Below are 22,915 nucleotides of genomic sequence, written 5' to 3' on the forward strand. Positions count from 1 at the left end.
ACTTGAACTGAAGCGGCCTCTAGCTAGGCATTCAGCTCACTTGATCTCACTGAATTATTAACTTGTTAATTAATACTGAACCGCATTTATTAGACTTTAACATTGAATGCATACTTGGACCAAGGGCATTATTTCCTTCAGTCTCCCACTTGTCCTTAGGGACAAGTGTGCATTTCCTAATTCCTTTGTCGCTCGATGCTTGCTCTTGAACATAAGGTAAGAGTTGTCATCCTTATTATGTCCAGAGGTGTTCCTCGGTTTCAGAGTTCAACTGATCAAATAAACAGATAATCATAGCCTATGATTCATCCGAGCACGGCCATGCATTTCACAGTTTCTAGCTCTCCGAGTGGCCTTGTACAACTTTTAAGCATCTCATCCCGATTTATGGGAGGACAATCCCAATCTTGCGATCTTGAGATTAGACTTCGTTTGATAGGTGATTACCTGAGCGTTGCCTTTATAGCCTCCTTTTACGGTGTGACGGTTGGTCAACGTCAAAGTAACCAGTTCTCAAACAAGTAATCTCAAATCACTCAGGTATTGAGGATTTAGTGTCTAATAATTTTAATGAAATTTACTTATGACAGATTTTCATCTCTTACAGTAAAGTTTCATAGGTCTTGTCCGATACTAGTCTTCACAAGAAAGTAAGTATCTATGCAAATGATTATGACATTGCCATGTCCACATAGTTCAAGAAACAGAACTACTAGTCATCTTGCATTCTAATCATCTAACGTTTTCTATGCGTCCAATTTTATAGAAAACTCCGACTAGGGACCATTTTCAACCTTTGACATTCAAGTTCACTTGATAGACATTTCTTAGTCACAGGACTGGTCCTGACAGTCTATCTTGAATATATCGTCAAATTGAAGGGACTCATCATTTAATAAACCACAAATTAAATGGAAAAATGAATTCTCTTCATTTATTGTGAATGATTAACCAATAATGTTTTACAAAGATTTAAACTCTAAAACTTTAAAACATTAAACAGAGACATCAAAGCCATTCTCCAATATGCTTGATTCCCATAGCTGCAGTGTGCGAGTTGTGCTTCGCCTGCGGCAGAGGTTTAGTCAATGGATCTGATATGTTGTCATCAGTTCCAATTTTGCTTATCTCGACTTCTTTTCTTTCAACGAACTCTCGTAGAAGGTGAAATCTACGAAGTACATGCTTGACTCTCTGGTAGTGTCTAGGCTCCTTTGCCTGTGCAATAGCTCCGTTATTATCACAATACAGGGCTATTGGTCCTTTAATGGAGGGGACTACACCAAGTTCACCTATGAACTTCCTTAGCCATATAGCTTCCTTTGCTGCTTCATGTGCAGCAATGTACTCCGCTTCAGTTGTAGAATCCGCAATGGTGCTTTGCTTAGCACTTTTCCAGCTTACTGCTCCTCCGTTGAGGCAGAAGACAAACCCAGACTGTGATCTGAAATCATCTTTGTCGGTTTGGAAACTTGCGTCCGTATAGCCTTTAACAATTAATTCATCATCTCCACCATAGACCAGGAAGTCATCTTTGTGCCTTTTCAGGTACTTCAGAATATTCTTGGCAGCAGTCCAATGCGCCTCTCCTGGGTCTGACTGGTATCTGCTCGTAGCACTGAGTGCATACGCAACATCCGGGCGTGTACATATCATAGCATACATTATTCAACCAATCAATGATGCATATGGAATCCCATTCATTCGTCTACGCTCATCAAGTGTTTTTGGGCACTGATTCTTGCTTAGAGTCATTCCATGAGACATGGGTAGGTAGCCTCGCTTGGAGTCCGCCATCTTGAACCTACCAAGCACCTTATTGATATAAGTGCTTTGACTAAGTCCAATCATATTTTTAGATCTATCTCTGTAAATCTTGATGCCCAATATGTACTGTGCTTCTCTTAGATCTTTCATCGAAAAACATTTCCCAAGCCAAATCTTGACAGAGTTCAACATAGGAATGTCATTTCCGATAAGTAATATGTCGTCGACATATAATACTAGGAAAGCAATTTTGGTCCCACTGACCTTCTTGTATACACAAGATTCGTCTGCGTTCTTGATGAAACCAAAGTCACTGACTGCTTCATCAAAACGTATATTCCAGCTCCTGGATGCCTGCTTCAATCCGTAGATTGACTTCTTTAGCTTGCATACCTTTTTAGCATTCTTTGGATCCTCAAAACCTTCAGGTTGTGTCATAAACACAGTTTCTGTTAAAGCGCCGTTTAAGAAAGCAGTTTTGACATCCATCTGCCATATTTCGTAATCGTAATATGCAGCGATTGCTAACATTATCCGAATAGACTTTAGCATTGCAACTGGTGAAAAGGTTTCATCGTAATCCACACCGTGGACTTGCCTGTAACCTTTTGCAACTAATCTAGCTTTGAAAACTTCAAGTTTCCCATCCTTGTCCTTTTTTCAGTTTGAAAACCCATTTGCTTCCAATGGCTTGGTAGCCATCTGGCAAATCGACCAAATCCCATACTTGGTTTTCAGACATGGAGTCTAATTCAGATTGCATGGCTTCTTGCCATTGCTTGGAGCTAGGGCTCGTCATAGCTTGTTTGTAAGTCGCAGGTTCATCACTTTCAAGTAATAGAACGTCATAGCTCTCGTTCGTCAAAATACCTAAGTACCTTTCCGGTTGAGATCTATATCTTTGCGATCTACGCGGGGTAACATTTCTAGTTTGACCATGATTCTCACCAGATTCTTCTAAAGATCTCTGAGTTTCATCCTGAATTTCATCTTGAGCATTCTCTAGAGTTTGTTGTTCGACTCGAATTTCTTCGAGGTCTATTTTTCTCCCACTTGTCATTTTGGAAATGTGATCTTTCTCCAAAAAGACACCATCTCGAGCAACAAATACCTTGTTCTCAGATGTATTGTAGAAGTAATACCCCTTTGTTTCCTTTGGATAGCCCACAAGGATACATTTGTCAGATTTTGGATGAAGTTTGTCTGAAATTAATCGTTTGACGTATACTTCACATCCCCAAATCTTAAGAAAAGACACATTTGGAGGCTTTCCAAACCATAATTCATATGGAGTCTTTTCGACAGCTTTAGACGGAGCTCTATTTATAGTGAGTGCAGCTGTATTTAGTGCATGTCCCCAAAATTCTAATGGAAGTTTGGCCTGACCCATCATTGACCTGACCATGTCTAGCAAGGTTCTGTTCCTCCGTTCTGACACACCGTTCCATTGTGGTGTTCCAGGAGGAGTTAATTCTGATAGAATTCCACATTCTTTCAGATGGTCATCAAATTCATAGCTAAGATATTCACCGCCTCTATCAGACCGCAGTGCCTTAATCTTCTTGCCTAATTGATTCTCTACTTCACTCTGAAATTCCTTGAATTTGTCAAAGGATTCAGACTTATGCTTCATTAGGTAGACATAACCATATCTACTGAAGTCATCAGTGAAAGTGATAAAGTAGCTGAAACCACCTCTAGCATTTGTACTCATTGGTCCACATACATCTGTATGGATTAAACCCAATAGTTCATTTGCTCTTTCTCCAACTTTAGAGAAAGGTTGCTTTGTCATTTTGCCAAGTAAACATGATTCGCATTTACCATAATCCTCTAAGTCAAATGGTTCTAGAATTCCTTCCTTTTGAAGTCTTTCTAACGTTTCAAGTTTATATGGCCTAATCGACAATGCCACAGATAGGTGAGATCTGAATCATCCTTTTTGGCCTTTTTGGTATTTATGTTATATACTTGTTTGTCGTGATCTAATAAATAAAGTCCATTGACTAATCTAGCAGATCCATAAAACATCTCTTTAAAATAAAACGAACAACTATTGTCTTTTATTAAAAAGGAAAATCCCTTAGCATCTAAGCAAGAAACTGAAATGATGTTTTTAGTAAGACTTGGAACATGGAAACATTCTTCCAGTTCCAAAACTAGCCCGGAGGGCAACGACAAATAGTAAGTTCCTACAGCTAATGCAGCAATCCGTGCTCCATTTCCCACTCGTAGGTCGACTTCACCCTTGCTTAACTTTCTACTTCTTCTTAGTCCCTGTGGATTGGAACATAAGTGTGAGCCACAACCTGTATCTAATACCCAAGAAGTTGAATTAGCAAGTATACAGTCTATAACAAAAATACCTGAAGATGGAACGACTGTTCCGTTCTTCTGATCTTCCTTTAGCTTCAAGCAATCTCTCTTCCAATGCCCCTTCTTCTTGCAGTAGAAGCATTCGGATTCAGAAGTGGGTTGAATGACCTTCCTCTTTACAGATTTGGCGCCAGTTTGCTTAGTTGGGCTGGCCTTATTGCCACCTTTCTTAGCATTCCTCTTCTTTCCAGATTTCTTGAACTTGCCCCCACGCACCATAAGCACATCCTGCTTATCACTTTTGAGCGTCTTTTCAGCGGTCTTCAGCATACCGTGAAGCTCAGTGAGTGTTTTGTCCAGACTATTCATACTGTAGTTCAGTTTGAACTGATCATACCCGCTATGAAGAGAATGGAGGATGGTGTCTATAGCCATTTCCTGAGAAAATTGCTGATCCAGCCGACTCATATTCTCAATGAGTCCAATCATTTTGAGAACATGTGGACTTACGGGCTCGCCTTTCTTAAGCTTGGTCTCAAGAATTTGCCTATGAGTCTCGAATCTTTCGACTCGAGCCAGATCTTGGAACATGTTCTTCAACTCACTGATGATTGTGAAAGCATCTGAGTTGATGAACGTTTTCTGCAGATCCGCACTCATGGTGGCGAGCATTAGACATTTCACATCCTTGTTGGCATCAATCCAACGATTGAGGGCTGCCTGAGTGACCCCGTCGCCTGCGGCTTCGGGCATCGCCTCTTCTAGGACATACTCCTTTTCTTCCTGCATAAGAACTATTTGCAAGTTCCTTTGCCAGTCAAGGAAGTTTTTCCCGTTCAACTTCTCCTTTTCGAGAATTGATCGAATGTTGAATGAATTGTTGTTTGCCATATTAAAAACTACAATTGAAAAGAATAAACAAATAAATAACCATTCACAGTTTCTCTTAATAAACTTAAATTCTAGCATACATGCATAATTCAATGTTTATTAAGCATTTTATTCAAGTTATGTGTTCCGGCAGGTGTGAATAAAATGATTCCAAGATCCTAAAATCATTGAAGAACTAAGCACAGTTTGTCGACTTAATCCTAAAACATCTTAGGTAAGCAAAAGCCTTTTGCTAATAGTCTAGAAACTATTCTTGGTTGATAGGTACGTCTAAGAACTTATTAGGTAAACCTATCGATTTTGCCACGACATAAAAGGACTCCTTACTTATATCGTTGAGTTTCACCAAAACTAACATGTACTCACAATTATTTGTGTACCTTGCCCCTTTAGGACCAATAAGTAACACCTCGCTGAGCGAAAACTATTACTAGATTGATGTAAAGGATATCCAAGCAAGTGTATATTTTGGCATGGCACCTTATAACTCAATTTTTAAGTTTGGAACTTAAGGCTCTTACTATGTTGGTTAGATTTTAAGTGAACTAAAATCCTTAATCATGCAACATAATCAAGCTTTTGATCTCATGCATTTTAAGACATATTTAAAAGCAATAAATAACTTAAAACATGCATAAGATAAATGTGATCTAGTATGGCCCGACTTCATCTTGAAGCTTCAACTTCAAAGTCCGTCTCGAAAATCTCCGTGGGAGGCACCATTTTCTTCAAATAGGATAAGCTATAATTAAAACTAATTACAACTATTTGATGGTACGCAGACCATATTTGAATTTGAAAAACGACTTTGGTACTTTAGACCAATTACATTCAAATTAATGGTACGCAGACCATATTTTCTATCCTATTTGGGCCATACTAGTCACTTCATAACCTGCAAAACAGTACATATACAATATATACCATTCACCCATTCATTATCATGAATGGCCCACATAGCTGGTTAGTAAAACACATTATGCATCACGTAAACATTTGCAGTAATTAATCAAGGGCACCAATAATCTACCAATTATTCAGTCCTTATTAATTCTAATCAAGTTGTTTTAACCTTAAGGATTTGTAGACCTAATCAAGAGTTTGTGACTAAAAAGGGCTCCCACTCAAACCAATAAATTCATATGCTTTACTAATTTTAAACATAAAAATGTATTTCTAGTCTAACCGGAAACATACAAATTTAATTAAAATTTAAAGCTCATATAAATTTATAATTGAATCCAAAAGTTTAATTTAATTTCAGTCGTATTTAAATTAATTCATGATTTTAATTTTAGTAAAATAATTAGAATAAATAAAAATTTATTATAATTACAATATTCAAAATTAAAATCCAAGAAAATAATTTAAATTATTAATTTTAAAATTAATTAAAATTACGTAAACTGAAAATTTCAAATTAAACATTCAAAACGATCTAATCGCAACGCAAACACCCTACGCATCGCACGCCCATGGGCCACACGCACATAGCCATTGCTGGCCATGTGCGTGCAGCCCATGTGCTGCGTCGCATAGCTGCTGCTTCTACCCTTCGCAAGCAATCGCGCGAGCTGGTGCTCGCTGCGCGCGCGCCAGCGCTCGATGCAAGCGAGCCAGTGCTCGCTTCGTGCATTCGCCAGCGCATGCTGTGCGCGCTCGCTAGCGCTCGCTTGCTGCGAGCTAGCGCTCGTTGCGCGCGGCATCGATGCTGGGCGCAGCACTCGTGGCACGCGAGCTTGCGCTCGCTGCGCGCGAGGCTGCGCGCGCTTGCGCGAGGCAGTGCGCGTTGTGGCGCAGCTCGCTTGCTGCCCACTCGCGACTGTCGTGCCTTGTCTTTGCCCATGCCCATTCGTCCATTGCTCATAGCCCACGACACAAGGCAGGGCAGCTGCCTTGTGCTCGTGCACCATGCCCTTGCTCATTGCATTCGTGCCGCATGGGCGACGAGCTCCCTTGCTCGTCGTCGCATGCCCGCACTGTACAACACCCCTTAAGGGTAACACGTAGCGTCCATTGCTTTGTGCGTGCAAGTTTTATGAACGAATCGCATAAAATTTAAAAAATTTATATTTAAAATTAATGACAAATTAATAAATTAATATTAATTTCATAATTTTAGGGCGAAAAATCGAAAATTTATTATTCAATTGATTTCCGATTAACATGGATTCAAGTCTAGGTCATAAAAATTTAAAATTTATCATAAATTTACAATTTTTATGGTGGTTTTTAATCATAGGTATCTAATTAAATTATAATTAATTATGAAAATCAAATTAATTCTAAATTATTCTAATTTTCAACAAATTAATCATAATTATAAATTAGATTGCATAATTAACAAGGCTAGGCATTCAAACTTGTTAAACATATACAGTAGGTCAATCAAAAATTCAAGATTTATCAACAAGAATCGCAAATATTTAATTTAACATCTTAAATTTACGAAATTTTGCATTCGAAAAACTAAAACCTTCGAAAAGTCATAGTTAGGCTTCGAATTTGAGAATTCTGGGTTCGGCAGAAAAATACTGTTTTTGTCAAAATTTTAGAATGCCTTTTACATGCGGAATTGACACAAAAATCACTCGATTTGGATGAGTAACGAAGAAACTGCCGAAAAACTGCGTACGTATAATTAAATAAACGCAATTTGCAATTAATTAACAATTACGAAAATTAATCACCCCTTTTAATTCTTGCAAATTTGTAATATTTAACCATGTTCATGCAATTTAGATTATGAAAATAATAAGAGGCTCGTGATACCACTGTTAGGTTATGATACATATGACAATTCATAAATCATGCGGAAAAACCATTTAGCCAGGAATACATATTATTTACACATAATCATATAGCATAGTTTAGATGCATACTCTTTGTTGCGTGCCTTCCCTAGCTGCACCCGAACCGAACAAGAACAAGTCTTTAGGACTCCAAGTGTCGTCCCTCCGTAGATAGTCCACAGCACGTCCGGATCCGCCTTAAGATTGACCAACTAGAATCGCCCTTAAGGTACTAATAATTTTCGGCACTTTTAGGCAAGATATCTGACTGAATTTTTCTCTCAAAAACTCACTTTTGAATACTTGAAAACTCGTTATAAATTGTGAACCCAGGCCACATATTTATAGGGGTATGGAAAGAGAATTGGAATCCTATTAGGATACGAATTAATTAAATTAGAATCCTAATGAAACTCTTATTTAATTAATTTATCAAATAGGATTAGGAATTTAATCATTAAACGAATCCTGTACGTTTTAGGTTTCGTATGTGAACACAAACACACACGCACGCACAGCAGCCCACAAGGGGCCCCATGCGCGCGCGCACACATCCCGAGCAACGCAGCCCACGACTGCCGCAGCCTTGGGCGCGCGCTGGGCCTGCCTTGCGGTGGGCCTGGCGCAGCCTTGGGCTGGCGTGTTGTGGTGCGCGTTTCCCTTGCTGGACGTGGGCCTGGCTTCGTGCTGGGCCTTCGTCTAGCAAGCTCGTCCGATGCTAATTCGTACGACGCGCTTCCGATTAATTTTCCGATTCCGGAATTCATTTCCGATACGAACAATATTTAACATTTCCGATTCCGGAATTAATTTCCGTTTCGAACAAATATTTAATATTTCCGTTTCCGGAATTATTTTCCGATTCCGATAATATTTCCGATTCAGACAATATTTCCGTTTCCGGCAATATTTCCGATTCCGACAATATTTCTATTTCCGATAATATTTCCCGATACGTACCATGTTTCCGTTTCCGGCAACATCTACGACTTGGATAATATTTATATTTCCGATACGATCCATATTTCCGTTTCCGGCAATATCATCGTTTCCGGAGTATTCATTTCTTGCCTGTGACGATCTCAGCTCCCACTGAAACCAAGATCCGTCGATTCCGAATACCCATAGATGGAGTATTTAATGCCATTAAATACTTGATCCGTTTACGTACTATTTGTGTGACCCTACGGGTTCAGTCAAGAGTAAGCTGTGGATTAATATCATTAATTCCACTTGAACTGAAGCGGCCTCTAGCTAGGCATTCAGCTCACTTGATCTCACTGAATTATTAACTTGTTAATTAATACTGAACCGCATTTATTAGACTTTAACATTGAATGCATACTTGGACCAAGGGCATTATTTCCTTCATAAAGCATATGCCAAACGGACACAAGTAATATCTTGACGCCTGCACCTTGGCTTCCAGCAAATCCTTAGACAGCATTCCAAAAATCGTAACAGTATTTCGATTCACTCATGTAATCCTGTACGAACCCTTCTATAAGTCAAACTTACTTAGGACACCTCGGATTGTACACAGTAGGACTCGGATTTTAAATAATTTTCAAATGATTTTTAAAGACTTCTTCGAACATAATAAAGTGTCGTCGGTTTAATCTAAGTATGCGTTTATCCCGATGTTGCAAGTGAATCAAAAAAATTTCTAAATATGATTATGGGTAAAAAAAGGCACCTAACTTTTTGTCAAGGCACACTTCAACATGTGACTACCTTGACCATAGCAATGTCGCATAATACGACATTTACAAGAGAAGTAGCAAATCACTACTCGAACATACCCCGCACTAAACGAGTCTGGTTCAAACTATTCATGATCCGTGTCACCATGAATGCATGCAAAGCATTATAGCACCAAGCCAATCCCGTAGCTACAATTGGGGGCTTGAGAAAAACACTCTAAAAATGCTCGAAATGACAATTTTATCGCAAATTCTCGACGCTAATGCTATACATATGTCATAGGGGCTCAATCCTAAGCTTTAATCGTGCAAAACGAACCTTAGAATGGCTACAACCCCTCCCAAATTCTAAAGCACTACTTAGAATATATAAAGTCACCCCACTAACAAGGGTAACTGAAAATCGCGAGTCACCAAAACTCCGATCAAACCACTGCACATAACGCTCGCCCTATAAAGCGCCCGTTAAACAGTCTACATCGTTCCAAAGCAAAAGCGAAAGAAAAAAAATCAAATAAACAAAAAACTGTCAAAGTTCTGCCCAGAAATCATTTTCAACGCCCAGAGCTGGGCGCCGATATCTTTAACGCCCCAGCCTGCGCGCTGAATCTTTCTGCTAGCCAAGTCTTGCCCAGATTAAAAAAAAAGAGAAAGAAACACCTATGAATCCTCGCATCGAACGAAGTAATAAGCCGTGCAAACCCACGCAGAAGGTGCTACACTTATTCGAGCACCTGAACAAGGCATGATGAAATACTCCAATGCAAATGATATCCCAACACCTGGAAGAATGTTCTAGGACACGCCGTTAGGCCACACAAGCCTGTGTTGCACCATAATCCCACAGTACAAGTCTAAAAAAAAGGTAAGGCACATTTCACTAATGCAAGCACGACCAAGAGTAAGAGGCAAAGACTACTCATCGCCCAAATGCAAGCCACACGACTTCTACATTAAGGATTAAAGGTAGCAAAACATTACCTACCACGGAAGGGATAGCTCGCACCTACATGAGCGAAACCCCAAGGCATCTTTCTAAAAAGAACCTACAAAATCGTACGCCAAAAGGAAGCATCCCAACATGCATACTTGGGGGCTCCAAGCTACGAAACAACCATAACAAAATAAAAAATCTCGAAGCAAATGTTTGAACAATCGAAAGGGCACGATGTTTGAGCCCACTTCATGAATGGACCTGACCCCTATCAAGCTTCTAAGCAAACTATTCAAAATCAGTCATTGCTAAAAAAAAAATGATTCAAGCAAACTGATTAATGGACCGCACACAACGGCCATTCTATGAACGCTCGTTCGCACATACATATCATCATTCACGAACACGTTCAAAAAATATAAGAGCGATCAAAGTCTTACGCCCCAAGGTATGTTCCTCGGGCCATATAGACTCGCCCAACTGTTGCAATAACTGTACGCCTTAAAGAGCAATAGTTCCTTAAAATAATCGCCCCAAAGCAACAAGCACCGTAGTCCACCAATCGGCTATGGCTTCTCAAGAAAATCATCACGTTCTAAAAAAATAAAGAGAAGAGAATACATAGAACTTCCAAGTGAAATAGACGAATGAAAAAGAGGCCGACTGTGTCATCAAAAGACCAGCCCAAACAACACTTTCAACGCCCCACCTGGGCGTGAATTATTTCAACGCCCAGGCCTGGGCGCCGAAAATGAACCCAGACTCAAAAAGGCCCTAACTTCTATTGGGCCCTGCCATATTCATTCGGCTTGAAAATTGCCGATTTCTTCACTGAAAGTCGCACCTCACGGCTTTGTTAAGAGTAGGACACCACTATAAAGATCACCCGCACTTACGAGCACAATCCCAAACACGATCAAGGACATTACAAATGCTTATCCCCAAGGAACCTTTTTGACAAGAAATGACCATCAAGCACGAATGCTTGGGGGCTCGAAAGAAAATATATTATGCAAAGTTAAAAACAATATTCCCAGACTACGATGTACGAAGTCCCGTGTTTGGATGTCTCAAAAAATAAAACCGGTTTACGACCTCAAGACAAAGGTCGCCGTTGATACTTATACATAGTCCCCTAATTAAGGACCCAGGTAGTGGCAAAATTGAGCCGTAAAGACCAGCTCAAAACCATGAAAGATGATGACCACGAGACAATGGTCCGTCTAAGCACGTCGTCAACCCACATTCAGGTTGCAACTAAATCCGAGCATCCCTCGGAAGAATTCGCTCCTACAAGAATGAATAAAAAGAAATTCTCAAAAAAAATCACAAGAAAAAAATGAAATAGGGACTTGCCCACCTCAACCAGGCAAGATCGAACCACGCGAGTTCCAAATTAAAAAACGAATTCAGGGACGTCCACCCTCAGCGGACAGGGCTCGCCCACCTTCAGCGGGCGGGGTCTGCGTCACTAACCGCGCAGGTCCTCAGTTTTCAAAAAATGAGATCTTCAAAACACAAACAGGCTCGCCATCTTCAGGCGGGGTCTACGTCACAAACCGCGTAGGTCCTTATTTTCAAAACATCAAAACAGATTCGTCCACTTCTATCGGACGGGGCGTCCACCCTCAGCGGACAGGTTCACCATCTTCAGCCGGCGGGGTCTACGTCACAAACCGCGTAGGTCCTTATTTTCAAAACATCAAAACAGATTCGTCCACTTCTATCGGACGGGGCGTCCACCCTCAGCGGACAGGCTCGCCCACCTTCAGCGGGCGGGGTCTGCGTCACTAACCGCGCAGGTCCTTAGTCGCTGCAGCGATAACCTTTTTCGGTTTTCCCTTTTTCCAAAAATTAAAGGATTGGTTTTCCGTTTTTTCAAAAAAGAACGATGTGCTGGATTTTCCTTCGTTTTACATCCTATAAAAACAAGGGGGTTTTCTCGTTTAGCTAGCCCTGAAAATGAGAATCTTTAAAAACGTTTTACCTCGTGATTGGGCTTGGCCAGGCCCAATTACACTTTATAGCTTTGATTTCGAAAAACTCTGTAGCTACTCCCAATGACAAAGTGAGGGAGTCTCTACGCACCTTTAGATTCTTCCAATGACAAAGTGAGGAAGTTTCTATACTATCAGTTGACAAATCCCAATGACACGTGAGGGATGTGTCGACACTTCAAGTGATGACCCTTAAGTCAAATGTTATCACTCGGGGGCTCGTGAGACCCTCGCAAAACAGGTCACATACACCATAGCTTGTGTGACGCACTCCGTCTAATACTTTGACCATCGTCTTACTCCAAGACTCAGTCAAAGTGGGGCTAACTGTAGACACCTACTTTTGTCCCCGTTCCCGCAAGGGAAAGGTTCGATGATGAAAGCATAAAAACTCCATTTGACAACGCATCTCCTATAAAATAAACGAATCTCGATTCCCCATTTCATTTCACCCGAAACCTGCTATTTATGGAAACCTGCTAAAAATAGTAACTGCTGTAAAAGGTAGCTTCTAAAAGTGGCAAATCACAAAAGATAGAAACCTGTCAGAATTAGGTGTTGCATTCCAACATAAATCCTAAATGAGATAGAAAACTGCGAGAATCCTATTTCTAATATGATTCGGAAATAAGAGTTACGTATTAATTGAAATCCTAACGAGCCAAGAGTTCGTAACGGGCCCAGACGCATTCCGTCATAAAATTGATACGCGCTAAAAGACTCGAATTGATCTCAAACTCTACGGATTTTAGGAATCCGAATCTGACTAAACAAAACTGCCCAGACCCTATTTTCAACGCCTGGCTCTGGGCGCCGAAATCTTCGGCGCCCAGGCCTGGGCGCTGATAATACCTGGGTACGTGTTTTTTTCTAATTCTTTGTGGATTAGAACTCTGCAATTCTATCTTTCCACGAACTCTTCCCTATAAATAGGACCCTAATTTCGACGTGAAACGACACACAACAACACACAATTATATTCTGAGTATTGACTCCAACCCTTAGCCTAAGCCTCTCGCTGCGAAACTGTTCACGCGTTCTGTCGCAATCGATCCATAAATCGAACAGAACGTATCCTGTCCCATAATTGAGATTCATTAAATAAAAAGGAGAAATAGAAAAGTCAAATTGGTTAGTTTTCAGAGAACCGTGACGCACCTCTCAAGGGTGCGTCGTAATGTGTCCCTTTTCGATGATTTAACTGCTTTCCTCGCCCTTTTTATGAACTGTTAAACTAACCTAATCTGATTGTTCTATCACGCCTAACAAATATAATATTTTTGGGAAATCGGATTATCATGCTAGGTCCCTTAATGCTATTTAAATCAGATAATCACGATCGAATTAGTATTATATGTTGCATATTGCTAAAATCAACTCAGATTAGTTTAATAGTTAACGCATGTCCCTTCAATTATTTATGCTGAGCTAGTAAGGATATCCTGCCTCTGGAGTTATCGACGAGCGAATTACTCCTCTCGGTAGTTACAGTCCCCAGAACCCTCAATCTCTACCTTGCGGGTGTATATTGAGAGATCCCCACACCAGGGATCACAAGGGAACCTACGGCCGTCGTGGTCAAACATAATTGCACTCCCTTTATGTCACGATAACCGGGTTTTGTCAGTTTTTCTCATTGTCGTTAAAAACTGAATGGCGACTCCTATATTACTAGTCAATTGGGTGTATACTCACAGGAAATCCAATTACACTTGATTGAATAAAAAGAATCGTCACACCCACGAGGGACAAGGTCACGCATTAGCCCCGCGCTTTTTCGACCCCCTCACACCTGCTGGCAATTTTAAGTGTGATAATCCAAACCTTCAGCAGCTGAAACAAACAGATCGTAACCACTGAATCAGGAAGATAAACAAAAGTGAATTCAAAATAACAACACATACAATACAGTTGAAGGCAACAATAGATCAGCTTACCGTATATGATGCAGCAATGCATTTTAGTATTTTACTGACTCTCTTTCTGAAACATCGGAAGTCAGTGTAGATTAGCTTGAAGTACGATAACCATTCTTTATAAGTTTCGCAGCAGTGAAGTTACTGTGATTGAGAACCCCGCAATGCAAGTGCCGAGCAAACAGAATAGTTAAATCCATGATCGTATTCTGGTCTCCAGACTTTCCACGCTGCAAGAAAAACATAGTCAGGCCAGAGCGAAGAACCATTTCCCTTGGCATATCCTGAACTTCTATACACAACACCTTATTCTTGTCCGAATCATAGCTTAGTTTGTTGATAAAATACAGTGATAATCCAACAAGACAACACTTAGTTTGACAAAATAAAACACAGGAACCTATAAATACTCAACAGAAAAATGTATATCAAACAAAAATAAGTCAAATTATACTCATGCATAGGAGTTGTCAGCTTCGCATTCCTGAAGCAAGTTCATGATCCTCATTATCAAATATCATACACTCAACAACATTCTTTTGATTGGACAAGGAGTAGTTGTTAATTAGCCACTGGATCAGGAAGATCATAACAATGAACGAGAACATAAGTGAGTGAGATTAATTGATCTTAATAAGGCCTTAAACTAAAATATACAAAATACCAGTCACCTTCACTATAATTAGAGTAGTATAAGAAAAGGTGTATTTAATGTATTAACCCAAAAATACCATCAGCATATTGGAGAAATGGATGCCAAACGAAACTATTAAAGTACATAATTTCATCAATAATCATATCAATCCATCTCAAACAAAAACAAAAGAGATGAGTAGTCAAATTTCAAATACCCACCAAACCAATAGAAACAATGGGGCATAAGGAGTGAATCATTGATGTGATACCAAAGTAATTAAGGAATAAACAACATGATTTATGCAATAGTCTTATTATACTGAAAATAGATTTAAGCTTACTGATCACAGTAATTAGGACAGGGATCAATGTGTTAACAGGTCAAAAAGTCGATGCTATCTTACATCAGGGATACATTAAATTAGTAAAAAGATGCTAAAAATAAAAAAGATTATAAATCTGTAATATCAACATGGAGTCATCAATGTATTTGGTAGTCTTTCCCGTAATGTTGCTTGCTTTGCAGGAGCCTGACCGAAGTTAGCACTCAATGCTCATATGGTGTTAAAAAAGCCTAAAGTCCAAAGTATGGTGTTAAAACTTGCAGACGGGAATAATAAGGGTACTGAAGAAATTAACAGGGCAATACCAGCAAACGCAATTGGGTGTAAAAATATAATGAGACTGTGATTTCCTTCAAAAAATCCATGCCAGAGATATTCTTCTAAGTTGAGAATTGCTGGAAGCCTACTGCAGCTCAAATAGTAATTAATGTTCCCTTTGAAAGTACAAATTTGCAGACGAGGAACCTGAAATAGTTATCTCATGTAATCATGTTAGCTTTCTTTCAAATCTTATTTTCAACTTACAGTATATTTATCACACGTGTTTTCATATACTTCTCTTTGAAGCGTTTTTAGGAAATATACAAAGAATTGATTCGTGTGGTAATTGCTTTGATATAAAAGGTGTGACAAGGCCGATAAAATTAAAATGGTAGCTAACAAGGAATATTCATAACAAATTAACACCCGAATCCTCCTCAATGCCTCGACAAGAATTCATATAACAGGCAATTTGCATACAGATGCTCAAAGAAATTAGAAAGTCTAAATCAGTCCATGAAACTTGGAATCACAATGAAGACGTTGTTGAAAATTCATCATGCTAACTGTTCACATTGGTCATAAGACAAGGGTTATGATTTCTTAACATCATACTCTAGCGTTTTTAAAAATCTCTTTAGTTAATAGTTACACAATAAGAATGTTCGTTTTTTTAGGAAATCATTTTCAGGAAAAGGATATGAAGATGGATGGGAACTAACCCAAGAGTGGAAAAAGTTTCAAGAGTATAAAACATTTTCCTTCCGTAAAGAAAGAATACCACATGGCTAACCCACTTCACTTGACACTTTACAGTACAATTTTCGAGCAAGAAGAGTGAGACAATCTTAATAAATACTCCGCCACTCCGTATAAATGGGTAATATGGATAAGTTTGACATTAAAATTACCAAATCTATAAGGTGGCCTTCCTTTTATTTCAGGCATCGTCCAAAATAGAAACGTAGCCTATTACTTTCCTGTTATGGGTGGAGGCCAATCATACCGGCCACGACTCAGGGAACTTACAGAATGCCAAATCTCATGATCAATAAAAAAAATTAACCATACTTAATTATCTTATCTACTTAAACAATATATATGATCAATCAACAACACAATTAATCCAGGTTCGAATCTCCCTCCACATTTGTAATTTGTAATGCCATCATGGCTTATTTGCGCACACACACGCACGCACAAATACTAAAACAAAATATATAATCACAACAACTCAATTGATCCATGTTCGAATCCTCCGCCCCATTTATAACGCCATTATGGCTTATTTGCGCAAACACTAACAATTTAGTTGAACAAAATATATGATCAGGTTCGAATCTCCCTCCCCATATGTAATTCGCAATGCCTTATTGCTTATCGCGCGCGCACACAAAATAACTCAATTAATCAATTCAATTGTGTGGAAATTATATAGAGGTTAAACCAAAAGAAATAGAGGGTTGACCTTCATAATACCAACAGCAGTGCCACTATAATCCCTGAAATAATGATAATCAGTAACCACATCCTCCGCATTAAAAAACGGCATAGCATGTCCAGCCAAGAAACAAGAACAAACACACCACCGCAACCGGTGGCCGGTAAATAACCCCGGCCACCGTCAACCAAATTGAGAAATACCAAATACCAAACCCTAAATGAAAAAAAACCCTAAAATCCAAAGTATGGTGTTAAAACTTTACAGCAATTTTCATAAAAACATCTCCATTCAGCCATTCAAAATACAAATTGCAGTAAAATGCAAGAAATTCAACACCATTCACTTCGATGGGGAAATAAATGATATAGTAAATATGATGAGAGAGCTTACGGATGGTGAGTTGATGGTGCCATTGGTCCCTAGTGCAGATCGGAGACTCGGCCAGTCGAAGTTGCGTCGTTGAGGAGAGAGTTACTGCTGGCTGTGTGGGTGGTGGTGCGCAAAGTGGGGAGAAGCGAGAGAAGCTCATGTTTTTTAGGTAAAATGAGGGCAGAATTACAAATCTTTGAAAATAAACTAAAGGAAGGAAGGAATGACTATCCAAGTGCTTGGGGTAAATAGTAAAAACCCCAATCACTTATAATATTTGCAATAAAGGGCTTGGGTGAATAGGAAACCCCAAGCACTTGTGTAACTTTTCTATAATTTTTTTTAAGGTGTCATCAAGTGCTTGGGGTTTTTCTAAAACCGAAGCACTTGAGTCAAAGTACTTGAGGTTTTTTCTACTAGTGATGTAATCATTTTGCTTGATTTATAGACTGGAGCATTACGATTTTGCATGAGGTTTCAACATAATCCACACCGTGATTTTGCTTGTAATCTTTGGAAAATAATCTAGCTTTGTGTGTGAAGACACAATTCAATGTTTGATGGTTTTTATCCTTAAAACCAATTTGCAACCAATAGGTGTGAAACCTTTTTTGCAAATCAACAAAATGTCAATTTTGTCATCAAAACATTGATTATGTTTTTATGGCCTATAACCATCTAAAACATTTGAGTCTATATATGGCCTCTAACCATTTTAGGGAATCTATTTTCGTCATATATTTCTCACAAGTCACAAACTCATTACCATTCTTGATAATAGTTTGACTGCAAGTTGTAGGTTTCTTCACTATCTAATAGAAGATTCTCATAGTTTCATTGATCTGAACTCTATGCCTACATAAGTATAGAACATCAAACAATAGAATATCAATAGTCACTTGAAAGTCCTTTGAATATTCTATTCTCCTTGAAGAACTTGTAAAGTCTTCTAAGAGATGTCTATTCTTTAAAGCCACTTCTAAAGTCCTTAAAGAATAAGTGTTCGTATTTTCTAAAGAACTTCGAAAAGCCTCCGGAATGTCCGTATATGTTTGTTGTTCGCCTCGAAGACTTTCGAGGTCTATTTTCTCCCACTTGTCATTTTGGAAACGTATCTCCAAAAGGACACTACTTCGAGCAAACAAACATTATGTTCTCAAAAATTCGTGGTAGAAACAATACCCTTGTGTCTCATTTGAATAAATCACAATGAAAATATATCTATACTTGGGCCTTAGTTTGTCGAATAACAAACACTAAGCTCCCACTGAGTTTAGGAACTCTTTAGATATATATATTATTGAAAAGATATTCTGAAATTACTTTTCAATAGATTTGACGAATTTGGTTTAGTTTGGTGGTAGTTGAGCATTTTGTTTTAGAAATTATAGGAAAAGTCTTTATGATTCATCATTCATCGAATAAAGTCATTGACTTCGATCATTCCAACTTAGATATGCCATATCTTATGGAGCTAGATCGTGAAATTACAACACACAATCATTGATGATCAATTTTGGTCTAAGTAATCATCAACATGATCTTACCTAGATCTTTATGATTTCTTGCCAAGTGGATTTTATACTTCTGAATCTTTGAACTAGCCAAACAGATTCAAACTTATATCACATTGAGTAAATAAACCAATATTCACTCAAATCTAGGTGAAATAATAAAGTCATAAAATCTTTCTCTAGCTTTGAACTCTATTGTCTAGGTGTTCTAACAATAGTTCATATCTTTTGTTACTTTCAACAAGTAAGACTAGCTTGTCTTGAATTGATCTAGAAATCAATCTACTTTCAAAAGTCCATCAAAATAGAGCTTTTGAATGTTAACTTGTTGACATGGTCTAAGCAACAATGCTAAAGGTTTGTGGAACTCAAATTAAGAGATTGATTTGAACCTAGTAAAGTTTTTATTGTTAAAGAGTTGTTTGTTTTAATCAAGCATACATGACTCAACCCGTAAATGACCATTTCATTCATTAAACAAACAAACATTGTTTTTGTTTTTCTTGAATGTGAGTCTTTCTGTGTTTGAAAACAGAAATTTAGGTATGTTGATTATGGAACAAAATAGCCATTAATTTCCATCCTTGAAAGGACTTAAAACAAATTAGATGACCCTACAACTAATGTAGCAATGCCATGCTTCATTTCCCACTTGTAGGTCATTAGTGTATCCTAGCTTCCATCATTTGAGTTATTACTGAAGTAAGAACCTCAAGCAGTATATGATACCAAGGAAGTTTAATTGCTAGGTCACTTCTCTTTAAACATAAACTTATAGGTAGAAAAAGGAATTGTAAATTCCTTTTCACTTGTTCCTTGTTTTCTTATTCCTTGTACCCTTTCTTATAGTCTTAAGAATTGACTTCTCTAGTGTTGACTTTTATACTTTGTTAGACATGTCCAATATCACTCTAACAAAGGTCTTACCATTTTATTTATGTTGAATATTTTTCTTCAGCTAGATGATCTTACCAGAAGCTTCTAAAGTTCTCTAAGCATCGATCTATTCGAATGTCTAGGGACTACTCATTCGAGAATTAAATGGACAAAGATATTAGGTTGTTAACCATTGGTAAAGCTCAGCGTTTAAACTCAGTGCTTTATGATCTCAAAACTACATTGTATTTTGAATTCACAAGCACCAATCGGTTTTCCATTCGACTTTGATACTCGAAAACAACCATAAAAGTCACTAAAAGAAACATACATTTTAAATTGCTCACTTTCTCTCATTTCCGTGAATCGTTCTTGGATTCACTATCAATCGAGAAAATTTACTGTTACCTTTCTAAAAGGATTTACTGCAGTCCAAGATATTTAGTTATTAACAATAATTAAAACATACATTGAAGCATGCAAAGTCTAAACATTTATCATGAGTAATAACTTGAAAATTAAAGCAATCATACAATTTAAACAAGTCATTGGCATTTTATTCGAATTTATTGTTCCGGCAGGTGTAAATAAAATGAATCGAAGATCCTTAAATCATTGAAGAATTAAGCATATTATGTATTTACACTCAATTCTAAAATATTTTAGGTAAGCAAATCCTTTACCAATAGTCTAGAAACTACTCTTGGTTGATAGGTACGTCTAAGAACTTATTAGGTAAACCTATCTCATTTGCCATGACATAAAAGGACTCCTTACTTATATAGTTGAGTTTCACCAAAACTAACATGTACTCACAATTATTTGTGTACCTTACCCCTTTAGGATCAACAAGTAACACCTCGCTATGGCGGAAAACTATTACTTAAATTGATGTAACGGTTATCCAAGTAAGTGTTATTTTGGCATGGCACCTTTTAACTCAATTTTTTTTAAAGTTTGGAACTTAAGGATCTTACTATGTTGGTTAGATTTTAAGTGAACTAAAATCCTTAATCATTCAACATAATCAAGCCATAATCTCATGCATAATTAAGACATATTTGAAGCAATAAATAACTTAAAGCATGCATAAGATTTAAACGTGATCTAGTATGGCCCGACATCATCTTGAAGCTTCAACTTCAAACTCCGTCTTTGAAAATGGATTGGAAACTCCGTCTTGAATTTCATCATGGGAGACGTCATTTTCTTCAAATAGGGATATGCTATAATTAAAACTAATTACAACTATTTGATGGTACGCAGACCATATTTAAAATAAAAACTTTGGTGCATAAGACCAATTTTACATTCAGATTAATGGTACGCAGACCATATTTTCTATCCTATTTGGGCCATACTAGTCACTTTCCATAACCTGCAAAACAGTACATTTACAATATACCATTCACCCATTCATTTATCAATGAATGGCCCACATAGCAAGTTAGTAGAAAAAATCATGCAACACATAAACATTTGCAGCAACTAATCAAAGGCTCCAACAATCTACAAATTATTCAACCTTATTAGTTCTAATCGAGTTGTTTTAACCTTAAAGGAATGTAGACCTAATCAAGAGTTTAATGACTAAAAGCTCCCACTAAAACCAAGAATTTACATGCTTTACAAATTTTAAACATAAAATTGTATTTCCTAGTCCAACCAGAAACTTACAAATTTAATTAAAATTTAAAGCTCATATAAAATAATATTTAAATCCCTTAATTTTATTTTCAGTTGATTAAAATTATTTAATTAAATTATATCAAGGTTTAAATTTTATTAAAATAATTAGTATAAAATAATTTATAATAATTAAATTAATCAAAATTAAATTCCGAGAAAAAATTAAATTACAAAATTAAATTTAATTAAAATCGTTTTTCAACCGAAACAAAAACAAAACGGCTCAAAGTGCCAAGGCAAGGTCGTAGGCCGAAGCCAATGCCTCGCCCAAGCAGCCACGTCGCAGCGCCCATGGGCCGCGTGCACAAGGCAGCGCCCATGGCCTGCTTTATTGTTGGCCGAGTGACGCACCACAGCAACGCACTAGCCCTTTGATGTGCTTGCTGCTGCGCGCTGGGCAGGGGTTTGGCGCAGCGGCGCGCAAGCTCCCTTGCTCGTTGTGCTGCTGCCTCGCCTCTTGCCTTGCGCTACGATGCATCGTCGCCTTGCTCGATCACCCGCACAGCACACACCGCACAGGCCCGTGCCCGTCGCGCATGCTCGTGCTTGCTCATTGCTTCGTACTGCATGGGCGACGAGCTCCCTTGCTCGTCGTCGCATGCCCGCACTATGCAACACCTCTTAAGGGTAACACTTAACTTCCATTTCTTCGTGCCTGCAAGATTGGTGACCGATTTATAAAAACTAATAACTTTATATTTAAATTTAACGACAAATTAATAATCCATATTAATTTCACTAAATTTAGGGGAAAAATCAAAATTTTATTATTCAAATAAATTTCCGATTACTTATATTCTTAGGGATTCAAATGTAGGTTATAAAATTTTAAAACTTTTCAATTTTAACAAATTTTATGGTGGTTTTTAATCATAGGATCCTATTAAATTATCAATTAATTATGAAAATCAAAACAAATTTTAAATTATTTGAAATTCAACAAATTAATTATAATTACAAATTAGGTTGTATAATTAACAAGATAGGCCTTAAAATTCTTAAACATATACAGTAGGTCAATCATAGATTCAAGATTTACATACAAGATTCGCAAATATTTAATTTAACATCATAAAAATTACAAATTGTGCATTCGAAAAACTAAAACCTCCAAAAAGTCATAGTTACGCTTCGAATTTGGGAATTCTGGATTCGACGTTAAAATTTTAGTTTACATGCGAAATTTGTAAATTTTAAAACGTCGTTTACATGCAAAATTCCCTATTAAAACATAAGATTTCGACCATTATTGACAAAACATCCGAAAAATCATGCGAACATATAATCAAATAATCGCACGAATTTGCAATTAATTACATCCACGAAATTAATCACCCATTTAATTCATTGCAAATTTATAAAATTTAATCCATGTTAACTATAATTGATTATGGAATTAATTAGAGGCTTGTCATACCACTGTTAGGTTATGAATAATACAACAATATAATTCATGCGGAAAAACC

The 22,915-nt window shown here is 37.8% G+C and overlaps 1 long non-coding RNA gene across 1 annotated transcript; it reads right to left on the reverse strand.

Annotated features, from left to right (window-relative positions):
• Positions 1 to 15,194: 15,194 nt before the first annotated feature.
• On the reverse strand, positions 15,195 to 17,531 carry LOC130468939 (uncharacterized). The gene is made up of 3 exons (XR_008929318.1): positions 17,392 to 17,531; positions 15,602 to 15,761; positions 15,195 to 15,526 (listed from the first exon to the last, which is right to left on the reverse strand). It is a non-coding gene; the product is annotated as an uncharacterized lncRNA (long non-coding RNA).
• Between the last annotated feature and the right edge of the window lie 5,384 nt (positions 17,532 to 22,915).

This window comes from Spinacia oleracea, chromosome 3 (assembly GCF_020520425.1).
Source record: "Spinacia oleracea cultivar Varoflay chromosome 3, BTI_SOV_V1, whole genome shotgun sequence".
Classification (NCBI taxonomy): Eukaryota; Viridiplantae; Streptophyta; class Magnoliopsida; order Caryophyllales; family Amaranthaceae; genus Spinacia; species Spinacia oleracea.